We start from the raw sequence: 25,639 nt of genomic DNA, 5'->3' as shown, positions 1-25,639 counted from the left end.
ACACATCCCCGGAACGGGCACTGGGCTGCCCGGGCAGCGCTGGGATGGACATGGATAAAGGGCTGCCCGCGGCCCCTCGGCCAGGGGCTGCTCTGAACAGGCACCCAGAGATGCTTCAGTCCCGACAGACCCCACTGACACCCCAAAAATGCCCCAAGGAACAGCTGGCACTGGGCAATGTCAGAATGGGCTGTTTGCAGAGGGGCTCAGACAGCAATTCCCAGTGCTGACCTCCCACACACCTGCCAGCTATGTCCCAGCCACCCAAAATGCCTTCCCTTCCAGCCTGAGGCCATCATCCCTCAGCAGTGTTAAAGCCAAGGCAAGCTTCCCCCACAGCAATGAAATGCCAAGCAATGCCCTCAGAGATGCCTTCAAATGAAAGGTCAGAGTCAGAGAAATCTCTTTGGATTGAGTTGGGAGTTTTTGGGGAGCCAGCTGGAACTGCACAACTGATGGAAAGCTTTCCCAGGTGGCTCCCACTGCAGGTGCCCTGAAGGCAGGGATGTGCATCCCTTTCCTGAGGGAAAAGAACTTGCAGAGGCCACTCCTGAGGCTCTGGAATGAAATCAGCTCCTGCAGGGAGAGAAGTCCTCCCGTGGGCACAGGGGCTGCCTCAGCAGGGGCTGGGAGCGTGTCCATCCAGCGCCTGTTCCTGCTTTCAAATATCACCTGGAGCCCCAGCTCGGGGGGTGCAGGCAGCTGAATTCCAGGGAACTCTGTCAGGTGCCCCCAGGGACATTGGGGGGGCTGGGGGATGAGGGTTACAAACAGCAAATTCTATGGAACATGAAGCTGTCCTTGCCCTGACCCTGCTGAGCTTCCCTGGAAGCTCTGCTGGGTCCTGCCACAGCTGGTGTTAAATAGGCAGCTCTGCATGGGAATATCCATGCTCCAGGAGGCACTGGGAGGCTATGCCAGTGGCAATTCAGCAGGGAATTCAGGGCTTTGGGTAGAATTCATCTGAACTAGCAAAGCCAACCCCCAAATCTGCGCACCACCCAGGGAACAATCTTTGTGCTGCCCTGGCAGCCAAAGCCCCTGGGCTGGGAAATGTCAGCAGGCAAATGGATGGAATGATCTAAATGCCAGCATCCCCCAAAGGGACAATGCCATCACCTCCCTTTGCTCCCCAAGTGTCCACTGTGTTCCCCACAGGTACCCTGGGGATGCCAGGGAGGTGCCTTTGCCCACAGTGCCTTTCTCCTGCCCCTCTCCAGCCTGAGGCCTCTTCTCCCTTCCCTGCCAGCTGCTGCCAAGGAAGGAAGACACAGTGAGTGCTGAGTTGACCTCCAAATAGTCCTTCCCTCACCTTGAGATGACCTGAGATTTTACCCCCAAAATGTCCCCATCTGCCTCCTTCTGAGTTCCTCATTTTTTACAAGGAAGCATTCTTTCTCTGCTCTGGAGATTACCACAAGATTTGCCCCCAAAACTTTCCCCACCTGTCCACTACCTCTTTCCTCATTTCCACCTCAATCTTTTCATTCTTTGCCCTACAGATGCTTTCAATTTTTACCCCTCTGAACTTCCCTACCTGTCCATAAGTGATTACCTCAGTTTACCCCATCAAGTGCATTCTCTCTGCTACAGATCACCTCAGATTTTACCTCCAACATTTTCCGTACATCTCCACCACTGACTGAGTACTTTATTTTTACCTCCAAATACTCATTTTCTACCATGGAGATTCCCTCAAGTTTTACCTGCCAGATTTACCCACCTGTCCACAGCAATTCCCTCAGTTTACCTCAGGATGCTCCTGCTCTCTCCTAGAGATGACCTCACATTTTACCCCCTCAGTTTTCCCTACCTGCCCAGTTCTGATCACCTCCTTTTTACCTCAAAACATGAATTCTTTCTTCTACAGATGAACTCGGATTTTATTACCAAAATGTCTATTTTGTCCCCTGTGCACTGACTAGATTTTAAAACCCAAACCACGCAGGTTATGTCTGTCTTACCCCCAAAATGTTCATTCTGTCCCCTACAAATTAGGTCAGATTTTTTCTCAAAACCACTTATGGTTCCTACATAATTACCTCAGGGTTTGCCCCCCACATTCTACCTCATCTTGACTACTGATCACCTCATTGCTTCCTCAATATGTTCATTCTTTGCCCTACAGATCTTCCCAAGTTTTACACCCCAAATTTCCTTGCCTAGCCCCAGTGATTGCCTCAGTTCATGTCAGTGGTCACACTCTCCCTAGAGATTACCTCAAGTTTAACCCCCAAAATTTTCCTGAACTGTCCACAACTTATTACCTCATTTTTACCAAAAAAGATTCATTCTCAACCTTTAGATCATTTCAAGTTTGACCCCCCAAAATTCCCCTACCTGTCCACTACTGATTCCCTCATTCTTCCTTCAATATTTATTTCCTTTCTACCATGTAGCTTCTATCAAGATTTACCCCCAAAGTTTTCCATCTGTCTACTACTGCTTACCTCATTTTTACCTCAAAATGTTCTTTCTACAGCTTATTTAATATTATTTTTACACAAGTTTCCCTATCTGCCCACAACTGATTCCCTCATGTTACCTCAGTGTGTTCATGCTCTCCCCTAGAGATTAGCTCAGATTTAGCCCCCAAATTTTCCCCACATGCTCAGTATTCATCACCTCCTTTTTCCCTCCAAGTGTTCATTCTCTGCTCTTGAGACTTTGTCAAGTTTGGCCTCCAAAATTTTCCTTCTTTGTCTACTACTGAGTACCTCATTTTTGCTCCAAAATATTCATTCTGTCCCCTACAGATTACATCAAGTTTTACCCCCCAGTTTTTCCTTCCTGTACAATATTAACTCTTTTCTGCCCCAAAAATGTGCATTCTTTCCCCTAAACATCACCTCAGCTTTTCCCTCAAAAATGCCACCTTGCTCTGCTTGACATCACCTCCCATTTTCCTACACAAACAATTCTTGTGTCCCCTCTCAGTCACCCCAGGTTTTCAGCTGAAAATGTCTCCTCTGTCCCCTCAAAGTCATCCCAGGTTTTCCCAGTAAGGAGCTGCAAGGAATTCAGGCAGGGCCAATGACACCAGGGAACAGCTGTAAATTCAGAGGCAGAGAGAGAAGATCTACCAGGAAAGGGGAAAGGTTCAGCAAACATTTCTGCAATTAATTAATAATTATTTCCAGTTCCCCACTGAGAAGAACACAACCTCACAGCTGTTAAGGCCTGACAGTTCCCTGCAGGGAGAGCTCAGCCCATGTGCCCAGAGGCAATCGCAGCATCTGCAAGAAAGAAAGAAGCAGCAAAAGGTGATTGCTTCTCTTTCAAAGTTATTTCAAGTGCTCACACCCAAACCAACCTTTGCTCTTGATTCTGGCCAGGTGCATGGTGAGCAGTGGGCACAGGTCATGTCATCCATGCTGGTGTGAGTGATGCTTTCTGGGGGAAAGCAGCTGATCTCCAAAGTTCCCTTCCTGCCCCATGCCTGATCTGCACAGGAGAAAACCTCTTCCAGGAAGGGATTGTGCTCCCTCTAATGCCATTTGCCCAGTCTGTTCCATGGGGATATTGCCAGCCTGGGGCAGCAGAGGCACATGCAGCTCTCAGCACTCCCTGCTCCAAGCACAGCTCTGGGCTCCTTTGCAGACTGCCTCTGCCATGGGGTTTTCTCCAGGAGAAGCCAAGGAATTGCTCCTGGAAGGGTGCAGATTAAGTTATCCCAAAGGGAAGCAAAGAGTAAGTACTCCAGGAAGAGCCCTTGGGATCTGCTGGGCTGAGGTGGGAAGGGGACATTCATTCCCTGCAGGGCCAATACACAACAACCTCCAAGCCAAAGCACAGACTGGCAGGTGGGGTCTGACAGCAGCACTCTGACAAACCTCCTTGTCATTCTTCCCTGCAGTGACTTTTGCAAGCAAACTCTGAAGCTGACAAGCCCAGAAGCTCCATCCAGCCACTCTGGAAGGAAAGGATACTCCCAGGGATGAGGCACATTCCCAGCAAACTCTCCCAACACAGCCTGGAGGCAGCGCTGGAGCTCGGGTGTGGGGCTGGGAAGGGCTGCCAGGAGCACGCAGCCCCCAGGTGGGGTGGCAGCGGCAGCAGCAAATTCCCACAGGCTGATGGCACAGCAGAGAGACAAAGGCCAGCAGTGCCCACGGGAGGTGCAGGGTTAATTCTGCTCCCTGCCCTGCCCCATCCCTGCAGGAAATCTCCAAGGGGGAGAGAAACTCTCAGGGTGCCCAAAATGCAGCATCTGTCACCCTGATCCAGCTTCAACTCAGCATGGGGGGCCAAACTCCCCCCACAGGTAAACACTGAGCTGACCTGGTCAGTCTCAAACACAGCCCCAGTTCTCACCTCCAGCCTGCTCCTGGGGCTGCTGCCACATTCCTGACAAGGAGCCCCTTTGGACAGGGCTCTCTGTGTGTCTCAGGTGCTGGGCACTGCAGGGACCAGGGCAGCCCCCTCTGGGGACAATTGGGGATTCATCCCACACCATGGGCAGGACCAGGGGCCCTCCAGTACAGGCTGGTGGGGCCAGAGCCCATTGGGTTTGGCTGCTCAAACACCAAAGCTTTTGGCAAAGATGGGACAAGTTAAGTGGGTTTTCCTGGCCTGAGAGAGAGAAGAAATTGTTGAAATTAAGCATGGCAATTAAGTCCACTGTGGAAGTCAAAGGCTCCTGGCTTTCCCACTCCTGTTCTGATTGCTCACTAGAGGGTTTTATCCATAAAACAATGAGAGGTGGCACCAAATAAAAGAGCTCTTTTTCAACATTTTTCCCCTACTTACTTTCATACCTAAAAAGGATGTCCATTTTTTCTTAGTGCATTCTTTGCCTAATTTTAACAGAATTGTTTTCCTTCCAGGCCCCACTTGTGGGTTCTTCACTCCTTTGCCATTGGACTTTGGACAAAGGAAGAGAAGCATCTGCTCCAAACGGGTGTCATCCTATGGGGAACACCCCCTGTACCAGCCCCAGCCTGGGCCAAGCATGCTGCCTCACTCTCCCCATTCTGGATGCTGGCTCCAATCCAGTCTGAGTTTTCCCCTGTTTTCCATGTCTAAGGACAGGAACTTGTCCTGGTCAGGGTGTAAGGCCTTAAACTGCACCTTGATCTGGGGGGCTGGGACTGGGATTCCAGCAGGGAATTCATTGTTTTACAAATAAAAGTTATTCCAGGGAGCTGCTGCTTCACCACACAATGTCAGCAAAAGAGAGAGAACACCAAAGGTGTATCCAAAAACAAGGATGGAATGATTCCTCCTGCTTTGAGTGGGATCAGGGCTTATGCTGCCCTGGAATGACAAAGAACTTCTCCCTCAGCCCCCTAGAGAGCCCTCAAAAAGCCAAAGTGCAGCAGGGAAGGAAGGAAAGGCACCTGCTGGGGACAGCACAGCTCCAGCTGCTCATGGGGACTGGGACTGAGTCTGGAGCCAAAAGCCCCTTCCCAGGCTGGAGGGGCTTGCCTAAAGCACCACCTCTGGGAAGCAAAGGGCTATGGAAGAAATGGAGTGGGAATTTACAATAATAATCATAATGGATCGGGAAAGAGCAACAACAGAAGCAACAATCATTCCAAGGGAGCAGGAGGGATGCTGAGCTTTAAACAAGGTTTGAGTGAGGCAGCAGCTCCTGGCAGTTCTAACCCACAGCTCCAGCTCTGCGATTCCAGGAGCACTGCAAGCTCCTCCTGCCCAGTCCCTGGCTTTGCCTCCTGCCAGTACTCGGCACCTCGGGCACGGGTGGCTGCGAGTGCTCCAGTGCTGCTGCCCCGAGGGAGCGGGAAAATGGCCACTAAACCCCTTCCCACTGGGCTGGCTCCGAGCTCTGCCTGGGGAAAACATTTGGCACCCCTGGCATTTCAATGCAATCAGTTTCCATCACTTTGAAGATGCACTGAATAAACCCAGGGCACATAAGTAAACCTCTCCCCATAAGGAGAGCCCCAGGGAATACACAATTCTTCCTATGCCTGGCCAAAGAAACCAGGAGCCAGGTTTTGGGGAAGAGACTCCAGACTCTTATCTCCTTCCCTGGCTGTAAACCACTTGCAGAGGCTTTGGAGTTCATACAAGCTTGTCAGGATTTGGCTACTTCATTTAAATTCTATTCAGATACTGGAATGGAAGTGTCCTAAAGGCACCTCACTCAGACTTTAAGCCCTCTACCACCAAAGAATTTAGATGCTCTTTTCTTAGGAACACCCCACCTCTGCTTCTTTAGGTGTCTCCATGTGGGACATCAATTAAATGCGGACAAATTTTAGAATGCAGCTTCCAAGTCAAGTTACCTGCTAGGAAATTACTCCAGCTCTCTGGCACCTTGGGCTGTTTTAAACACAGCCTGGCCCTTCATGGCTGAGGCTCTGAGCTACACAACTTGTGAGCTGGCAAGTAACAGCAGCTGAGGTCTCATCCCAGCTGTACACAAAAACAGGGAGTGGGGGCTGCACTTGGATACATGCAGGCAGGGTTGGGCCCCTTCTGAAAGCTTCAATCCCTGTTTTTCAGAGACTCAATCAGGGATAATGACATTTTAGCAAAGCTCTCTTAAGGCACGTGAAAACCCGAGCAAGAAAATGGAATCAAAGCCTTTGTTCCACTGGCCTCACGCCCCAAATTCCAACGGGACAGACAAGTCCCTCTCCTCGCAAGGCAACGTCTCCTACCTGGATCTGTGCCTTCCCCAGCCTTTGGTGGCCGTTGTCTCCATCCTCCCACACCTCCTCATCTTCCTCCTCAGCAGGCCTGGCTTCCTCATCCTGCAGAGCAAGCACAGGGACACTCACCAGCCTGCTCATCCCAAACCTGGGCAGCAGGGATGGACTGCTGGGACCCCCTGGACAGTCACCCCTCTGCTGGGCACCATCCCTGCTCTGCAGTCCATTCCCGTTCCTGGCCTGGCATCTCCTTTGAACGGGATGTTAAACCACAACCACTTGCTCTGCTGGGTTTTGGGACATCAGAGACTCCTCCAAGGCAGTGGACAAAGCTCCTGTTCCCACAGCCTCTGCCTCCCAAAGCCCTGCTAGGGCCAGGCAGAGCAAGGGAAACCCCTCAGTTCCTGCTGGAAATTTCCTCTTGTGCCCGTAAACCCAGGGAAATCGTGGCTGCCCCATCCCTGGAAGTGTTCAAGGCCAGGCTGGCCGCAGCTTGGAGCACCCTGTGGATGGAATGAGGTGATCCTTAAGGTCCCTTCCCACCCAAACTATTCTGCCATTCCAGGATGATTCTGTGATCTCTCCCTGCATTTATTTTGCATCGTTTCCTCTCTAATCTGAATTCCCAAATCGAAATGATTTTTTAAAGAAATCATTTAAAATTATCCCAGGAATAAAAAGGGGTGCATCAAACATACAAGAATCATTCCTACCTCCATCAAATCATTGTTAATTGGAAGCCTATTTCCTCATCTCTGTCCTTAGTTTTCCTTTCCTAGGAAACCTTATGATCCCACAGTTTCTCCAAGAGATTTACTGGGATTGCAGAAAGGTTTGCTTTGTCAGGGAGGCTGGGGGGTTTACAACACTTGTTCCTCTGCATCTTTATCCTTTCACCAGCTTTCCCCTGGAACGGTGCTGCAAGAGAAGTTCAGAATTACTAGAAATGGATCAGGTTCACCTTTTTTCCTCATTCTTTTCCAACGACTTCCAAATTCTTGGAATTATCCTCAAATGAGGCCTAGCAAGCTACTGTGAAAACATCAATCAGAGGAACATCTTGACAAGAGAAAACCACATCCAGCAGCAGCCAAAACAATGCCACTGCTATTCTTACCTGGTCTCCAGGTGCTCCAGCCAGAGCTCCCAACACCCACTGCCATTCCATGGGGGTGAGGAGGCAGTTTTGGACGTGTTCTTTGCCACGGGATGGGATAACAGAGCCCAGAGGGTCTTTGTGTCCCTTCCAAGCCACCCCATGATTCCATGATACCATCAGCACCTATACCAATTCCATTCTGGAAAGCCCAATTCCATTCCTCCCATCAACTCAGAATTTCTCCCTTCCTCTCTCTGCTCCACATCAGGCATGTGTTGCCACAGGCATGGGATGCCTCAGCATTGCCTGGGAATGCCACTCAAGGCTGCCCTGGTGGCCTCAGTGCTCCAAAATGCCCAGCTGGCTCCCGTTCCAGTCAGGAATGTCCCAAACAGCAGCGTGGGGTGTGCCCTCTGCCATCCCACCATTGGGGCAGCTCCCATAGAATGTGACCGACTTACTGGGTTTGGAATTCCTGGCTTAAAAGTCAGGTGGTGGAATATCCTCTCCTGGGAATATCCAGAAGACCAGAAGGCTCCCTGGAAGCCACAGGTCAGGGACAGAGTCAGATGAACGATCCTGAACTGGTTTTCAGGGGATGCATCCCCAGCCTGTGGCTGCAAAAACTCCAGAGCTGTTCCTTCCCCTTGGGACAGCCAGGGAAAACATCCCCAGCATGGATTTCTGACAGGAAAAACCTCACTGCTCCAGGCTACTTGGCTCCTCCCAAATCCAGGCCAGCACTCCAACAGGCTCTAAGGACAAAACAACAGCAAAGACCATCTCAGGGCACACGCCACGAGCTGGGCGTCACATTCCTCACTGGAACTGGGCTGTTCCCACATCCCTGGGACAGTCGGGAGCATCCCCCGTTCCTCACTCTTCCATTCAGGACAAAGAGACAACAGAGCTGTCAAACAGCCAGTGTGTAACCCCAACAATCCAGGGAAAACCACCTTGCTCTGGGGAGAAACATCATGCCCAGTTATGGAAAAAGCCAAAGAGCAGTACTGGAAACACTCCCGGGCATGGAGGCTCCCAGCTCCGGAAATGCAGCTCACAGGCTTCTTCCCATGGGAACCCCAATCTTGCCCGGGACTGGGCTCAGGGAGAAAGTCCTGCCCATTCCACCACTCTGGCACAGACACCCCAGGAAGGTGTCCCTGACCATGGCAAGGGGCTGAACAGGATGGTCTGTAAGGTTCTTGCCAGCACAGACCATTCCAGGAGTTTAAGGTGGATTTGAGCAGCTCCTGGGGACATGAACACCACCCACACCTCCCAGCTGGCTCAGCCCAGAGTCCATCCAGCACTCACAGAGAGCTGCTGGGAGCTGAAATTCTCCCTGCTCCCCCTGCCTGGGAAACCCTGCCTCCAGCTCCTGGGAAAGAGGAGCTGCATCCTGCTGGGTGCCCCTGGCTCTGGGCAGCTGCCGCCTTCAGGCGGGGGGATGGCTCGGGCAGCTCCGGTGACTGTTCCACCTCGATGATTTTGTGTTTTCCTGCATTTCCCTGGGCTGGAGGGGAGCAGGGGGTGCGGTGGGAGTGCGGGAAGGCAGCGGCGGGGAGGGCAAGGAGTGGGGCCGGGCACCGCACGGCGCAGGGGGGCTTCTGCTGGCACTGGAGGGGCGCGACCGTACGGAGGCGTCCCCGCCGCTGCCGGCCACTGCCCACGGGGCTCCTGCCCGCCCCCAGCGCCACTGACCCCACACCCCGTGTCCCCACACTGGGAACCACCATGGAAAATCATGCTGGAACCTCTAATCCTGAGCCCGAGCCTTGACCTTTTATCCCCTGACCTTTGACCCCTTGACCCATTCCTTGACAACCCGACCTTTGATCCCTTACCTTTGACCATCCAGCAAGTGGCCAAGATGCCCGCGGGTGGCTACGCCAGCGAGTAGGTGAAATGGAGACCGTGGCGATCGTGCCAGACCCGAAGGCGAGCTCCTCGGGCAAAAAGATCCACGATGATGGCGAGACTCAAAGGCCGATGACAGAGATGGGTGGGAACTGCCCTGCCCAGCAAAGGCTCGGGTGATGCTGAGGAGAAACCCTCTCCCTTTACTTCCAAGGGGCCCTCCCACAACAGCCCTCTCCTCTAAGCTAACTTCCAATTGCCTCCTGGAACTCCAAAGGCCTTTCCCTTCTCCCAACCACCGCTCCCAACACTTAGCTTTCTGAAGACAAACGGACAAAATCCATCCTTGGCAGAAAAAATGCATCAGCACCTCGGATGTCAACACGTTCCCCACGGTCCGCTTTGGCAGCTGCGAAAGATGGAGAACAAGGAGAAAATTCAGCCTCTGACAACACACGCCAAAAGAGACCCCTTCCGCAAGGCCCCCTCCCTCGAAACTGCCGAGGCTCAGCGCTTACCTGCTCTCTCCAAACTTCAGCTCCACACCTGCTCACGGTACCTAAGACAACAAAACAGAAAACGTCACTGTTGCCCTCCAGAAGAGCATCCCCGGGCTACTCCACACCACTGCCCCGGCTCACCTCAAATCCTGATCTGACTCTGGAGGTGGCCAGGACAAACCTGCACAATGAAAAGGGACACGCTCAGCACGCTGCCATAGACCGCTGGCCTATCAGCCACCCCACCTAAATGCCAACTCACCTGCTCGCCTCTGGCCCTTGGCACGCCCAGGGCAGCAGCAGCACCTGCAGAGAAGCAAAGCAAAAACACACAAAACATGCTGAGAGACTGTGAAACCACAGCCTCCCTGCTCCGACTGAAGTACACCACACCTATACCTTAGGCTTGCACGCTCCAGCATCCAGGGCCAGGACATCCTGCAAGTGGACCACCTAAAATACACAAACAACAATGGATGCTTAGAGCTGCTCCAAAACACACAAACAACAATGGATGCTTAGAGCTGCTCCAAAAATTGAGACCGAGGCCGTAACAACTCATTCTGTCCACCGGTCACTGCTCACCTCGCTCCATCGCCCCTGACTGCCAATATCCGGCATTACTTCCAAAAAAAAAAAAAAAGACATGGAACAATGCTGTAACATAGTAGCATGACATAGCCCAGCAGGACTGCAGAGAGGGGCAGAGAGGGAAAGCCGGCCAGGATCTCGTTCCCAGCCCTGAGCAGGAGCTTTACTGGCCTGACTGTCCTGTACTACCCAAGCTCTGGGGACAATGAACCAGGCTCAGTCCCTGCCTCACCACTGGCACCCTGAAATTCTGGCACTGCAAGAGTCAGGGGAGGTTTCAGCAGTGATTTCAGCAAGGTCAGAGCCGCTCCCAGCAAAAGCTGTTCTTAGACTACTCCTGGCAGAAGAACCCAGAGTACCTGCCACTGCAGGATGCTTGTGACTTCCAGGTGGAGGAGAAGGGTGGAAACAATCCAAGATGAAGACAGAATGATGAACACAGCAAAGAGGATTTCTGTATGCTCTGCACTGTTTTGTCACGTTCAGCCCTTCCTGGGCTGTTCTCTGCTTGTTGTTCTCAAGATCAACATCTCCGACTAAGGGCGGGTGATGCGAATTCCAAGGAAGTACAATTCAATTCTCCCCTAGATCTTTCCCTAAAGTACAAGATACTGATTCACCTCCCTTCCCACCAGAGTCAATCAAAGACTATCCAAAAACGTAAATGATGATAATGCGGAATCTGGTCTCCATTAGAAAAATTAATGTAGTATTTTTTATCAGAGCTTTGGTTAAATGTAACAACGCAGGAAGTGCCTGTGCTCAGGTTATTGGAGAGTGCGAGGTTTTCTCATCGCATCAGCCCTGTCAGCTGACAAATGTGGCTGTGCACTAAGGCACAAAGCACCGACGTTTGCACACTACAGCTGGAATCTGCTATCTCTGTGTGCAGACACAACCACTGCTCATCACAGATAAACCCACAAGGGCTGCTCCAGCACTGACTTACCTGGGGAAAAACCAGCACTAAGAGGAGCAAAATAAAAAGCATGGGAGTAGTAGTTTCACCCTGAGCAGCTCCGTGAGATGGGCAGGAATCAGAGAATCCCCTGAGTAACTCTGAACTTGCTTTTCCTGATCACCTTTCACAGAATCCATAGCAGCAACCCATGGACATCCCGTGTGTAGGTTTATTCCAAAACCCACTTGCAGAAACATCAGGATATTGCACCTAAAGCTGCCTCTGCCAGAGGGAAGCAAGAGCTGGGGCTGGGAGAGGAAACAGGCAGGAACTTGCTCTCAGGAGAGGCAGCACGTGGGCTGCTGGCACTGCCAGCAGGAGGACGCAGGTGGGAGCAGGTAAAATTCCAATACAAAATGCAACTGGGGAATGTGACGGTGCAGAGGCTGTAGGTTGGCAGTCTAAGACTTTGGGGTTTATCACAGCTCTGCAAAAGCACCGAATTTCGCCAGCAGGTACCACTCATCCTCCTCAGGACAAGCTTCCAAGAGTTCATCTCTCAATTTGTGCCCCAGTGTGGGCCAAGTGCTGGTGGAGCCTGGGCTGGCACCCCGAGCTCTCACCCCAGCTGGCACCCCCAGGCCTTTCCAATGTGCCACTGCCACCCAAGCCACAATGGTGGGGCCTGAGGAAAGGAAGGAATGAGGAGGGACTTAGGACACAATCCTGCCCTTCAGACAGGCAGATTTACCTGTGCTCCAGTCTCAAGGGGGCTCTCAGTGGATAACTCAAGCATCCCGCGTGGGACACTGGGGCCAAGGAGCAGCTGGAGGCAGCTCTGTCACCTGGGCTACCTGTGTGTAGCCATATTTAGCAATAACTGAATTGATTGAAATAAAGGGTAAAAGCTTGACTCAGCCTGTAACTTTCACCTTTCTTTCAAGTGCAAAAAGAAGCAGAAAAATCCATTCATATTGATGCTTTCCAGCTATGTCTCTTTCAGATTCCCAGGTATTCATCCCCTCACAGAGTTTTAGCGGTGACACAGAAGAAAGTTCTTTGCGTGCTGCCAGAAAAACAAGATTTCTCCCATTTTTTATTTTCACACCTAAAGTATGAAAACATTATCATCACACAGAAGAGTTCTGCACACTCTCCTCTGGGCAAGGGGAAGATTCCCTGATAGGCAGATTCCAACCCCTCCTGTCCATATTTACATCCCTAAGGCCTCAGACCCTCTGTAGGTAACCACGGGGTTCCCAGGTGAGAGGAGTCACTGTGAGAACAGAATTAAACCCCAAAGCACCTCTGAGGAGACAGCGCCTGACTCTGGGAGTGCCTCCCTCTCGCGTGGAAGGTGTGGCTTACTCAGGAGTTACTCCAGGAGTTCCTACTCTGCCCAGGCCAGGCCTGCTCCGGACACTCCCCGTGCCCTCAGAGCCACAAACCCAGCTCAGGGCTGGGCTCAGAGCTCCAACACCACCAGGAATGAGCACTCCCTGAGCCCCCTGCCCTCCCAGCCCTGCTCTAGGCTGGGCAGGCACTGAGGGGCTCACTGACACCTCCAGGGTGGCTCTTTAAAGGTGGTGGCACAGGTGCTCCACAGCAGACCTGTGCCAGACCCAACTTCTCCACGGGCAAGGAAGAACCTCCCAAAGCAGGTGACACAAAAAGCTCTGGTGTGGCCCAGGGACTGCTCAAGTTCTCAACCAAAATTAGTTCTGAGCTCAGGGTGGTGTCACTTCAGTTCCCTGCCACTGCTGCCACTTCCTGCCACCTTCAGCTTTTGCTCCAGGCACCAAAATATGATTTTTTCAAGGCCAGCCCATCTAAACTATCTGAAATTGCAGCCTGGCCAATCTCGGGAGCTCCCACACTCACTCATGAGGATGAAGTGACAGACCAGCAGTGAGCACTTCTCCCTCTTCCAGCCAAGCTGTGAATTGCTCCTCCCTCAGCTTCAGCAACCACTTTTTGTGCCAGTTCCTGAAGAGAATCTCGTGCTGAACATCCATCACTTTTTCAGTGCAGAGCATTTGGCTTCATCCTCAAGCCCTAGAAACACTCAGCTAAACCAGCACTAAAACCTGATTAAACTCGCATCCTGCACAGCACAATGAACTTGGACTTGGGCAGGAATCAGAATATCTGGGAATGAAGAGAACCCAAGAGCTCGGAGAGGTTTGCTTTGCCCTTGTCCTGCCTTGGGCTCCTGGCTCTGCCACAGCAGTTACAAGAAGCAGAGCAGCGACCTCCCCTCCCCTCCTCATCAACACAAACCCCCAAAAACAGAGTTTGTCTCTCTCAGACCCACCTTGAGCTGTGTCCGCAGCAACAACGAGGCTGTTGAAAGCAGCAACCCCACAGCTCGGCGTCTGCAGGGCTGCACCCTCTCCATCCTACAGCCTCTCCATCTCCCCACAGCTTGGAGTGATCTGTTCTCCCAGTTTAGAGAAGGTGACACCAACCTCACTTTGGTTTGGGTACAAACTCTGAGGCAGACACTGAAGGCAAAGGAAGACGAGGCCTTGGTGGGAAGGGACCTTAAAGCCCATCCAGTGCCACCCCTGCCAAGGGCAGGGACACCTTCCACTGTCCCAGGCTGCTCCAAGCCCCAGTGTCCAGCCTGGCCTTGGACACTGCCAGGGATCCAGGGGCAGCCACAGCTCTCTGGGCACCCTGTGCCAGGGCCTGCCCACCCTCACACGGAAGGATTTCTTCCATGTATCTACTCTGAACTGAAGTTTAAGTATCTAAGCTCAAGTTTAGTTATTGCTGAGCCTCTGCTGAAGATAACTGAGACACCATAGTAGGAGAGAAAGGAAACAGGCCTGTAGAACAAACCACAGGCGAGTAACAAACCAAAATGATGTGGCCAAGAACAATTATTGCCACAGAAAAGAAACCTCAGTCACCAAAAACTCCAGTCTATTCCTACATCCTCACCCAGGGGGACTCCAAACACGACACTGCAACTCATGCTCCTCCCAGCTCCACACACACATTGCTGGGACCTCTTGCAAGCTGCTCGAGCTCTCTCCACGTGCCAAATCTGCCCATGGCAGAGGTGCTGCTTTCCTGGCTCAGCTCCCAAGACTCAACTCTCAGTATTTCCGCCCTCAATACTGTAAATTTCTGGTGATCTGGAGCAAAGATTTCTGGCTTGCTGTGTGGCTTCTCACACAGAACCTGACCCCAGGGGCTCAGTCTCACTCTCTCCGTGTTTGACACAAGTCATAAAGCAAGAACTGCAAAGACATTTCGAGGCAGTATCAGGGGCCTGAGACAGCTTTTGAGATCAAAGTTGAAATCCACTGTTTTCTTTCATTGCTGTTAAACTGTACTGGAGTCCTGGGGGCACTTTTGGGCGCCACAGTATACAAAAGATACAAAGCTGACAGCATCCAAAGAAGGGACATGGGGATGGGGAAGGGTGTGGAAGGACCATGAAAGAGCTGCTGAGGGCACTGGGTTTGTTCTGGTAGAGAAGTGTGAGGTCAGAACACATCGGGGCCTACAGCTCTGATCTCCGCTCCCTGGGACACAGACAGGACCCAGGGAGCAGCTGGAGCTGGGCCAGGGCAGGCTCACGCTGAGATCAGGGAAAGGCTCTTCCCCCAGAGGCTGCTGGGCACTGCCCAGGCTCCCCAGGGAATGGGCACGGCCCCGAGGCTGCCAGAGCTCCAGGAGCGTTTGGACAGCGCTGCCAGGGATGCCCAGGCTGGGGCTGTTGGGGGGTCTGGGCAGGGACGGGGGTGGGACTGGGTGATCCCTGTGGGTCCCTTCCAGCTCAGGATATTCCAGGATTGTCTCACTCCCCAACAGGGGAGAGTCTGCTCTCACACAGAGCTGCACACACACTGTGCAGGAGGCAGCAAATGACAACAATTGACATTGATACATTAATAAAGCCAAGATATTAAGCAAGCCAAAAGATAAATTTTCCCTTTTGTTCCTGACCAACAAGACCTGTCCCAGTCCCAGTCCAGCCACTAAGCAACTCCAGTGTGACACAGGGACTGTCTCACACCTCGAGGCCGACACACAACAGCAGCACAGCACCGGGAGTTTAATCACGTTTCCCTCATTAGAGGAGACAATTAATGACCGCTCAGGTGCACAACCACTCCTGCAGAGCGCTTCACTAGACCCCGTTTTGCAAGAACTCCCCCAGGCTGCAAAGACCCATTTGCCAGGGACCTGAGAGAAGAATTCGGTAGTTTTAAAGGAATGTCAGGAACTAGGAATACACCTGAGTGTAGGAACCGAGAGTGCCGAGAATATTTCTCGGTTTCCATCTCGCCCGATCCATCTGTTACGGCGCAAGGCAGAGGCAGGTCCCTACCTCCCGAGCCTGGGGTCCTCCCATCAGATGAGCCATGCGCGCGGCCAGGGGCGGTCCCGGAGCTTCCATCGGGCCCTCCCGCTATCCCCACGCGGCCCGGGTTCGCGGCCGCTTCCGCGTTTGAACGGCGGCGCCTGCTGCTGACGTCATCACTCCCGCCGCTTCCATCCCGGCCTTACTTCCGCCTTCGGGAGCCCTCGCTTCCACGCCTGCGCGGCGCGGCATCGGCCGCCCCTCCTCAGTGCCGGTTACCCCGGCAACGCCGCTCGCGGCTCGAGCCGCTCCTGGCCCGGCCCCGGCCCTGCCCGGGACGTCAGCCCCGGCCCCGCTGCCAGCCCAGCCCCGGCCCCGCTGCCAGCCCAGCCCCGGCCCCGCTTCCAGCCCCGCCCCCGCTGCCAGGCCAGCCCCGGCCCCGCTTCCAACCCAGCCCCGGCCCCGCTGCCAGCCCCGGCCCCGCTTCCAGCCCAGCCCCGGCCCCGCTTCCAGCCCAGCCCCGCCCCCGCTTCCAGCCCCGCCCCGCTCCCGCTTCCAGCCCCGCCCCCGCTGCCAGCCCAGCCCCGGCCCCGCTTCCAGCCCAGCCCCGCTCCCGCTGCCAGCCCAGCCCCGGCCCCGCTTCCAGCCCAGCCCCGGCCCCGCTTCCAACCCAGCCCCGGCCCCGCTGCCAGCCCAGCCCCGGCCCCGCTTCCAGCCCCGGCCCCGCTTCCAGCCCCGCCCCGCCCCCGCTTCCAGCCCAGCCACGGCCCCGCTGCCCGGCACCAGCGCTTCCCAGGCCAGCCCGGTTCCGCCCACGGTCCCGGCCGCCCGCCCGGCACCTCCAGCCACACACGGACGCTTCAGCTGCCACGCCGATACGACCGATAAGCACAGCACCTCCAGCCAGCAGTGCAATTCGTTCGGCTACTGCAGTTCCATCCTAGGAGCTTTCGGCAGCTACACCTCCTACCAGCTCTGTGTCCACACAGCCCCCGTCTGCACCGCAGCCACAGCCGTGGACACACAGCAGAGACATTTCAACAGCTGCCGTGTCACCACGGCATGTACCCCCTATCATCACTCTGATAACACCACTCAGAGGATTATCACAACAATCACACGATGCTGAACCATGTTTCCCGTGCCATTTCAGCGAAACAAATACGATTTTATCTCCAGAACAGAAAGAGGACTTTCTCAACTATACGTGGACACCTCTTCCATCACAACAGGACCAAGCACGTGTTATTAATAGTGACGTCTCGCATCGAGACATTCCATTTCATGCACATTCTTCTCGAACTTCTCAGGGACATTCAGCTGATTTTATGGGACTTTTTCATCCTCAAATGCCTGCTCAACACTTCAGTGAGAAGGATATAGTGACCAGCACAGCTTCAGAAAGCATTCCTCTATCTTCCCAAGCTTCATCTCCTTTTTTTACAACAACCAATACAACTCCAACTTCTCATATGCCTTCTTCACAGCTTCGAAATCCACAACAGGCATCTGATCCCTCATTTTTCCACCGTCGCTTTCAGCTTTCGGATGACTTTGTTCGTCACCTTTATTTCCGACTCAGAGAACGTGCAGATTATCTGCCTCCAGAGGTTGCAGCACTGGGTCCCCACCCCTCACCCATCCCGCATGCTGGCAGTACCCTACCCAGATCCACTGCACCCTCTCCTCCAGTGTCCAGATCACAGCCACCTGCGATGGCAGGTTCAGCCACTCCTCGTTTATTTCCTTACAGTGCACAGCCGCAAATACCGACCCCTATTCCTCATCCAGGAGGGGGAGAAGAACATGGAATAATAATAAAATAAGAATTTTAAAGTTGTTTATTTTATATTAATTTTTTTTAATTTTATGAGAGAACTACATACCCCATGACATTTGAGTTTCAATTATTAATTCAGTTAAGGTTCTCTTTAAAGTTTGTTTCATCCTCTCTACCCGTCCTGAACTCTGTGGGTGCCATGGGATATGTAGTTCTCTCATAAAATAAAAAAAAAAAAAAAAAAATCAACAACTTTAAAATTCTTATCCCTTAGACCCTATGTTTCCCACCCAGCATGAAGCATACTTGCTTTCTTCTGTGTTAATGAGTTCTTTTGAATTTATAAATACTTGTATTAGCGGTGATGGCGCCCGCCCGCGGAGTGATCCGCCGGAGGGACTATTTGTGATGCGCTCCTGCCCGCGGAGGGATCAGCGCTGATGCCGCCCCGCCCGCCCAACTGCTCTCGCTGCCTTTTCCCGCTCTCCCCTCTGCTCCCAGCGCTTCTCCTGCAAAGGGCGCGGCTTTTCCTGGGCTCTTTTCCTGCCGGGCTGCAGCGAGCGCTCCCCTCAAGGAGCAGGGGCAGCTTTGCTCGCGGCGGCAGCGATTCAACAGAGCAGGCCCGGAACAATTCCTGCTTAGCCGGGCTTTGAGCACATTCCTGAGCCAGCACCAGCAGCAGCGAGTGAGGCAGCGGCACATGAAGGAGGCTGCGGCTCTGGCCAGGCTGGGGAGGGGTTCCTCTGTAAAAGAAGAACAGGGAGAGACAAACCAGAAAGGGCAGGAAAAAAAGAAAAAGCCAAGACAAACTAAACTTTTTTTTAAAAATAATCTGGATCCAGAGGGACTTCTGGCTGGAGAACTTCCTGGGGAGCAATCCTGCCCCTCTGGGAGGCAATGCCAGGGCAACTCCAGCTGAAACCTGCACACAAACACCACAAAGATTTCAGATATTTGCAGGAAGCATCCACTTAGCAACTGCTGCTTAATAATTTATTCCCTTTCCCATTAAATGGTACATTCAGTCCACAAGACTTCAACACCTTTCTGGTAGTTTTATTTACAGTCTGCAGCGTGTTCTGTAAAACACAGGAGTGCTCACAGACACACACGCACAAACATTTAAAGAAGTACAGTTTATTCCAAAGGAAGTCTACGCACTACTTTTTCCATAAAAATTATTAAAAATACTTTAGTTACTGTATTCTACCTAAACCAAGATACTTGAGAATTCTTCCACAAGTGATGCCCCCTCCCCACAAAGGGCACTCCGACAAGAAGAAATTCAGGAGACTGCATCACCAAATAAAATCCTAATGGCAACTGCTTCAATGCACCAGAAGAACAACGAATTCCCACTCTGCATCCAGCAATCCCTGCTCTGCAGCCTGTCTGCATCTGCTTTTGTAGGGCTTGTGGGGCTTTTGCATTCACTTCCTTCTCCAGGGCAGTTCCCACAAACAAAGAATGACTGAATTTCTGCAGACTGTCACTCGGCAATCCTGCATTTCACACATGCAAAGGGAAACACTTTCCTTTGAGCCCTTTATTTCAAGGAGTCTCTTTTTTACTGAGCATCCAGTGAGAACAGTGCCCAGTTGTGGCTGTTATTATTTCTCTGCTTTTGCTGCGTGGCAATATTGAGCTGGAGCTCTGCAGAACACCCACTGCAGCCCTTGTCTCACTGGGGCACACCGAATTGACAAAAAAAGGCACAAAGATGAAACTCCTAAAGCAGCAGCAGCCCCAAGTCACTGAGCTGCTGCTTCCCACCACCAACACTCTGTGTCTCAGCAAACACTTCCAACGCACGAGCCAAGGCCACAGGGGAGTGAAAAGCCCAGAGCCTGCGGGCACTCCATTGATCAGTAACAAACTCCATTGATCAGTAACAAACCAACACAGCTCAGCTGGATGGTGCACTTAAGACTGGACCTGGAAGCATCAGGAAAAGCCATTGGAACACAAGCTCAGCAGCACAGAATCCATTTGGCACCAGCTGATGAGATGGGAGGCTCTGTGTGGGACACGTTGTGCATTCAGCTTCAACTATGCCACAGCTCCACAGCAGCGCTGAAAAACTTCTGCTTTTAACAGTTGGAGAGGATTTTCTCAATGGAAGTGAAGCTGTCATTAACAGAGGAACAGCACACGATGCACAACATAACCTGCAATAAAAAGCTTTTGCTTTCCAGCATGTAAGCATCCAGGTTACTGGACTTCAGCTCATGGAAACGAATCTGATGATAGATTTTTTTAAAATTTTTCTTGGAACTAAAAAAGTAAAATCTTCCATAAAAGGATAAAGCACAAAAATACTCTCTCAGTACGTCTCAGGAAGCCATTTAATACCTTCCATGTCCTAGGAACAACTAGGCAAAACACTTGGAAAGTGTGAGCAGTAGAAATGTTGACCATTGAATGTTTGGCAGCCGTGTGCTCCAGCCCCTGGGAGGGGCTTGTCCCCCACTCCACACCAGTCCTGCAGCTCCCCAGCTATTTCTTCTTCTTCTTCTTCGGGGGCTCATCCTCAGAGCTGCTGCTGCTGCTGCTGCTGCTGCTGCTGCTGCTGCTGCTGCTGGAGGAGCTCGGATCCGAGTCGAAGTCGGAGGAGGAGGAAGAGCTGCTGGAGGAGGAGGAGGAGGGGGAGGAGGAGGAGGAGAAGCTGCCCTCACTTTCACTGTCCTCGGAGGAGGTAGAGGAGTCCTGGCTGTCAGAGGAGTCGCTGGCTGAGCTGTCACTGCTGCTGCTGCTGCTGGAACTGGTCACACTTTTGGACCTGGGAGAGAACAAAGAGCTGAGCACAGCCCTGCCAGAGCCCATGGCACCGTGTTCTCTGCTCTGCTGTAATTATCCAAAGATCAATTTGTTGCCTTGAAAATTTCCAGGCCTCACCACCTAAGATGAATTCCTGTGCCCTCCCTCCCTTTCCCACTCCTGGATGAGTGGATTTTGGCCATTTGAGCAACGGCAGAGTGGCCCCAGGGCATGACATAGGCCAGCAGGACTGCAGAGAGGGGCAGAGAGGGAAAGCTGGCCAGGATCTTGTTCCCAGCCCTGAGCAGGGGCTTTACTGGCCTGACTGTCCTGTACTACCCGAGCTCTGGGGACAATGAACCAGGCTCAGTCCCTGCCTCACCACTGCAGCAGGAATTCTGTCAGTTGTGACCAAACTTGTCCAGCGAACACATCCTACAAGCTCCTTCCTGGGCAGTTATTAATAAGGAAAACCAAGAGACTGTAAACAACCTTAAAGCAGGATACCAAGCTCCAGCCTTTTCTTTGAGAAGCAAATATGGCTAATTTGTGCCTGCTCAGAATCAGAAGGAGCAGCTGATCTCCTGGCAAGAGCCCAGGGTGGAGCACGCAGCAGAGCTGGGACACTGTGGTGGGGTCCTGCCACGTTCCTCACCATGGGGCTGCCGAGTCCCTGGGAAGTGCCCGTTCATTGGGTCACCCTGCTGCCAGCAGTTGTTTCGCACTTCCCACTCCACATTAATGTTTCATCTCCGGCATTTCAAATGCTTTGCATTTCGGTAGGAGCGGGGAGCCTGTCTCCCATGGCAACAGTGCCAGGAGTCCAGGACAGGAGAAGGAGCTGAATGGGAGCACAAACTGGAGAGGTTTCTCACCACAGCTCAGCTGATTGCTGTTACTGAAACCCAGTTCTTGCAGTAAATCAATCCCAAGTGTTTGCTCCTCCATTCTGCCACAGCTCACCTCAAATACCACTGGATTTGGAGCCTTTCAGTGGCCAGGGCAGCTCTGGGTGCCCCAGGCAAGACCTTGGTGGAGACTTTCCCTTGTCAGCAGTTTGCCAGGGGACCCTCAGAACACCTATCCTGTTGTTTTCATCCATGGAACTAGTGGGATTCTCAACCCTGCAAGAGGCAGAAGCACCAGCAATCCTGGCCCTTCCTCACTAGGACTTTCAAAATAAGCCAAGGTCTTCTGTGTCTGTTCAAATTAGCTTTAAAGGCACTGATTTAACAGAGAGGGTATTCCCCCCCGCCTGAAATTCACTGGGAATTAGAAATGGACACAAAATAAAAATGAATGATTCCTACTCCTCCATCCCTTACTCTTCTCATCAGTCCACAACACTCGCCCCATGTGACAGAAAAGAGAAGGCACACTCAGGTTAGGGTTAAACTGTGTTTACGTTCTCTTTTCAGGCCAAACTAAGGAAGCACATCCAAAACCCCCGTGCTTCAGAGTTGGTGCATTTCCTCTTCAGGCCGCTGGAACTGGTAAATCTTATTCCCAGGTCTCACTGGGAACTCCTTTTATTTCTAGTTCACACTTACAAGTAGATAGATTGTGCAACAGGGTTGGAAAACTGCTCATACCTGGCCACAGCTTTCTCAGGAACTTCCAGAAGTGATGCCGGTTGTTCCTGGCCTCTGATCCGGTTTGAAGCTTGAAGTAAATACAGGAATCCCAGCAAATATGAATCCTTCCACCGGGTCAGTAAGGCATTACTGTGAACAAAAGGGGCAGCCAGCTGGAGTCCCCACTGGGAATCTGTCTGGTCTCACCTTCAGGCAAATACGGCTCAGTATTTGCACTGAAAATGCTTGGAAGCAGAAATCCCAACTTGGAAAAGGAGCCACAAAGGAATAGCAAGATACTTTCCATTTTTTGAAGTGTCAGCTTCTGACACTTCACTCGTCTGTAACAACAGCTCATTTGTAGATCAGCTCTTCCTTTGACTCCAATCCAAAAAAATCTCATGTTCCCTTGAACTGTCCAGTCTCCTTCAAAGACTTAGGTTGATGTTTCTTGCAGTGACTGTGCTGATCCAAGGATCAGCTTTGTCTTCGCTTCCTGCTCATCTGTGTGTCCCTGGTTTGACATTTTGACCGTTTCCTGCAAGTTCTCTCCTCTTTGTGTGGTTTGTGTGTGACCCAGATCATCAACAGCTGCGGTGGCCCCGAGCTGGCCCCGTCTGTCCTCAGCCCACTGCTTTCTAAAGACACCACCGATTTCCTGAGAGGACACCTGACACCCAAAGAGATAAACCTCTGGGATTCCCTGGGGGAGACATGGACCAGATCCAGGTAAGGACAGAGCTGCCATCTCCCCAGGCTCCCCACGCAGACGGGATGCTTGGATTCCCTGATGCTCCTGCTTCTTCTTTCAGGGGATGCCCTGAAAGACACATTCTTCGTGAATGTCACCTCATATTCCCACTTTCTGTCCTAGAGCCGAGTGGCCCCGAGACACGAACGTCCCCACCTACATCCCCAAATTCCACAACGGCTGGGAACCACCCACAGAAATCTTCCGTGGAGCTCCCTGGGAAATAGACATTGGACACTTGCAAGAGGAAGGTTAGTCCTGTGTCCCTGTCTCTTCACTCTCCCTCCCCCTTTTCCGGAGAAATGGAGCTGCAGGGGTAGTGGTGGCATGCAACAAGTAGTTGGCTCAAAACTCAGTTGGATCTGGTTGCCCCAGTTAAATACAGAAAGCAAATGAGGCTGGAAAAGGGCAGCAATAATGAGCCTCTCCCAATCCAAGGCAACAGCACCCTACAGCGTAACTGAGCTCCAGGGACACAGGCTTCCCTGGAGAACACCTTGACCAAAATCTGTCAGACCATGACTCATCTACCACTATCCCTCTCCTTTTCTCCGATCAGCTTTCCCCTTTCCTGGTAACACTGACTCCATGTCTGCCTTTCCAGCTCTCCTCAGCCAATGGATATCCTTACTGGAACTCCTCACTCAAGCGTGGCCAGACGGCTGAGCAGACACAGGTCGGGGATGCCTTCAAACAGAACATCACTCCACATGGAAATAGGTGATGGATCCGCACGCCCGGAGCTTTGGCTCCCACCTCGGAACCTCATGAACGCACACGGACACGTACAGTGACACTGGGACGTTTGGGCATCCTGGAGACAACTCCCTGCCACTGTTAATAACCACCAAGGGAAGACAAAGATCAGCTGAGGGCTTATTCCCATAAGCACTGTCTGCTGTTTAACCCCCAGCAGCTCTGCAAGGAAAGGAATCGCAGGTGTTTTCCACCGCAGGAGGCAAAAATATTGACTGACTTCATCAGTCCATCCATAGGTCTTGTTTCCCAACATCAGCCCAGCAAAGTGACTTTAAGGATCAGGTGGCAAAGATGCTGCACTGCGCTTTGGCTCTCCATGTGTGTAGAGATGCTGGAATCATGGAATCACAGAAGGGATTGGGTGGGAAGGGACCTTAAAGATTATCCCGTTCCAACCCCCTGCCATGGCCAGAGACACCTTTCACTATCCCAGGTTGCTTCAAGCTCTGTCCAGCCTGGCCTTGGACACTGCCAGGGATCCAGGGGCAGCCACAGCTTCTCTGGGCAACCTGTGCCAGGGCCTCAGCACCTTCACAGGGAAGGATTTCTTCCCAATATCCCATCTAAACCCACCCTCTGGCAGCGGGAAGCCATTCCTCCTTGTCCTTTCACTCCAGGCTCTTCAAGTCCCTCTCCAGCTCTCTTGGGGCGCCTTTAGGCACTGGAAAAGGCTCTAAGGGCTCTCCAGAGCCTCCTCTTCTCCAGGCTGAACATTCCCAGCCCTCCCAGCCCGTCTGTGTAATGCTCTAGCTCTTGGAGCACTTCCTGGCCCTTCCTGTCTGATATTGCGCTGGTTTATTAAAGGAAATTCTGACTCTTTCTGCTATCTCTGTGTATTTATCTCCAAAGGACTGTGAGTACGGAAGAGTCATCCCCTATGTTCCTCAGCTCTTCTTTGGGGAACTCACCTATAAATGGAACTGCAGAAATGGGGAGGGAGGAAAAGGAAACAGGATGTGAATCGAGCACCTGCATAGTGACCACAGATGTCCACTGCTAGACAGACACTGATGTCAGGCAGATCATGCCCTCCAAATAGTGCTCAGAAAGAGAACAAGTTTGGGATTCCTGAAACTGCTCTGAATTGGATTTGCTTAAACAGATGTCATTAGTAAAAGCAATCAAAGAAAGAGTTTTGATCCCTCTTCCAAGCTGATGCCACTTATCATGTATCTTCCCTGCATTCTTCTAGGGAAGCTGTTTTTGATGTTGTCCTGTCCTTCTTTTTATAAGGGAGCAAAAATACTTTATTAAGTATTACTCTTTCAGTTTTGTTTCCTCTCATCTTCTGAGATACAGTAAAGTGAACATTCAGCAGAATAGTTTTGTATTTTTTGAACACAATTCTTCTTTTATCCAACTGAGGCCCTTCTGTGATCATGAAAAAACAGAAACTGTTGTGAACTACAGTTTACACTCATAAGAGGTTGACATGGGTCAGTTCTCCAAGGTTATTCTTAGTTCAACTGCTGTGTAACTGTTGATGTCACTGACTGGAGGCTGCTCTTCAGGACATTATAGATATGATAATTATATGACAGAAAATGCAACATATAGTTGAATCTGACCTTCAAGTTCACTAGCTTAAAAAAGGAAAAAAATGTCTGTAAGAAATTTGCTGCTTTTCCCATTACTAAGATGTAATAAATGCCTTCAAGTTTATACTCAGTCGACAGCATATACACATGGACAGCAGTGCCCATCCATCTTCAAGCTAGGGTACATTTTAAGTGTCAATGATCACTGCCTCCAGAAAGCATTTTTGAGACAAAACAGGCAAAGTCTTTTGCATATCTAGACAATCATCCAATACTAGGATCTTCACTCTCACATAAACACTTCATGTTTTTCCACAGAGGAATCTGAGATAGATTTTTCTGAGAAATAACAAACCACCAAAAATTAATTAAATGACAAACAAGGGAAAAGCACCACTTCCTCACTCAGCACATTTTCCTTGATTTTCATTAAGCATTCAGATTTACAGATGCTGATATTGCCACAAGAGCAGTTTTTTTCTGGTTTAACTTCCTCTTCCAGTAGAGCAAGCACAGCTGCAAAATGCAAGCTCACTTCTAGGCTCTCTTACACATCACCAGTTTACCACATTCCAACCAGTCACAGCTGTG

This window comes from Coloeus monedula (assembly GCF_965178545.1).
Source record: "Coloeus monedula genome assembly, contig: HAP1_SCAFFOLD_129, whole genome shotgun sequence".
NCBI lineage: Eukaryota > Metazoa > Chordata > Aves > Passeriformes > Corvidae > Coloeus > Coloeus monedula.
Note: the sequence above shows the minus strand (reverse complement) of the source record.